This window comes from Glycine soja, chromosome 17 (genome assembly GCF_004193775.1).
Source record: "Glycine soja cultivar W05 chromosome 17, ASM419377v2, whole genome shotgun sequence".
In the NCBI taxonomy this organism is placed as follows: Eukaryota; Viridiplantae; Streptophyta; class Magnoliopsida; order Fabales; family Fabaceae; genus Glycine; species Glycine soja.
The window spans coordinates 30,273,261-30,275,448 of record NC_041018.1 but is presented as its reverse complement, the minus strand read 5'-3'; the positions used below and the strand labels follow the sequence as shown (position 1 = coordinate 30,275,448).

General features: G+C 30.4%; 1 long non-coding RNA gene across 1 annotated transcript; it reads left to right on the top strand.

Moving 5' to 3' along the window:
• Window positions 1-726: 726 nt before the first annotated feature.
• LOC114392724 lies at window positions 727-1,234 on the top strand. The gene is made up of 3 exons (XR_003662379.1): window positions 727-866; window positions 948-1,016; window positions 1,119-1,234. It is a non-coding gene; the product is annotated as an uncharacterized LOC114392724 (long non-coding RNA).
• The last annotated feature ends 954 nt before the right edge of the window (window positions 1,235-2,188 follow it).

Sequence of the window (2,188 nt, the reverse complement as noted above, 5' to 3'; positions counted from 1 at the left end):
AACTCTAATTTTTTATATTGTTGTCCATTTAGTTTGTCTATGCCATTTTATTCTGGTGGGATGATCAATGATAAAGATGGTTCTCAGTCCCAATCTAGCCAGAGTAATGTGGTGGAAAAATTTCTGTAGAATGCTCAAGTGGTCAATATAGGTGAAATCAACAATCTCAGACAGGTTCATAGTTGAACAATGCTTTTGTTAATATGGCCTTTACCACATGTTTGTTTCCTCATCTATTATTCACCGTGTTACAGGATTGTTACTGCTTAACTGTTGGAACAGTTGACGAAATCATTATTGATGCTCCATGGAGTTGTGACAGTTGTCCTAACTGTACAACGACATTTGATCCATCAAAAGGTGGCTCAGCTTGCCGTTCTTGCCATACCAGTGTGGTCGATACAGTTCCACGGTTAGCCATGATCATTTTTTGTACTGATTATTTATTTACACGCTTTGCTGTTTTAGCAAATTTCCCTGAAATTTCTATGGATGTCAAGGTATAAATTAAATGTTAGGATGGATCATAATGGGGACAAAGGAAACTTCCTTCTCTGGGATGCAACATGTATCAAGCTGTTTGGTAAAACTGCTGGAGAATGTCGAGATGAGTTTATAGCAGTATCTTCTACACAATTGAACCATAGATTAAATAATGATTCTGTGATTTGTCATTGATACCATTTGTTTCACCTGTCTAGGCTGGGGATGATATTAAGGTATTTCCAACGTGTGTTGATGAAATCCTGTTGAAAACTTGGGCTGTCAGATTTAAGTTCCGTTCACAATTACGCCAATCATCTGTGTTGGATGTGAGTGAAGAACTCCATCATATTCAATCATTGATAGCCACCCTTGGGTTGAAGGTAATAACTAAATAAGTTTATCACAGTATAAGGTTAACAACAATAAATGGTGTTTCTCCTGTGTTAATATTTTTCATGCAGGAACAATCAAGTAAGGGAAAAGGAATAGCTGTTGAGCCAGAAAGTTCACCACCAATTTTTGTTCCCACGGTGGGTCTTTTGTTTTAATATTGCATCATGCCAAACATTTACTTATGATATTTTTCTTAATATATATATTGGTAAATGTGTTCACAGCCATCGTTGTCACAGTCTTCTGATTACGATCCTGGAAACTCTACCTGTTTAACTCCAACCAAAAGGATTAGTTGTCAGCAAACCAGTTCTGATTTTGATTCTGATGAGCATGCACAGTATCAGTTATCAACTAACAAACATATCAAGGCTGAGTAATTGGGACTTTGACAATCCTGTGGCTTCAGCTTCTATGTTTTGCTTAACATCAATTTGATCATATTGAATCTGCTCACTGAGTAGATATGACAATATATTTTGTGCAGTCCACCATCATTTCATAGAAAATGATGTATAAACAATCAAATATCAAATATATATGATATATGATAATTTTTTATTAAACTTTAACTTTTCATTGGTATTCATCCGTGTTATACTCTTTACCATTGTGAATACCATGACAATTTCACAATTATTAATTAAATGAATAACATACAACTATATCAATTAACTATTCAAATTGCGATATCATAGCATATAAATCGATTGGGTTTGCTTTATTTGCATATTAATAAGTCAAGTTTGATTGTATAACGAACAAAATACTTGGTTTCATGCAATAAACTGCTGTTGTATTTTATCAATTAGCTTTTAAACATCTATGAGGAGCAATCAACTTTAAATTCTTACAATCAATCAATTAATTTTAAGATTTTAAACATGAAACAAAAAAATTTAACTTATGTCATTAATGGTTTAATTTATTTATTCTTATATTCATATTTATTTATGTTTTTATATAAAATTATATATAACAGGCAAGGGATAACACTTATAACAATGTTTCGTTCCTTTTTCAAGCATATGGCAGGGTTTGTTTTTTTGCTTTCAAATATGTTGGCATATTACACTAGAATCAGTATTATTATATATTTATATATGGTTTTAAATTTTAATTCAATTAGTATTAGTATTACTATTAATATTATTATTATTACTATTTTAATAATTATAATAAATAATAAATTATACTAATTATATAATAATAATAATAATATAATAATAATAATAATAATAATGATAATAATAATTTTTAAAAAAATTAACCCATGCTTAGCGCATGCCAGACTTCCATAATTTATTAT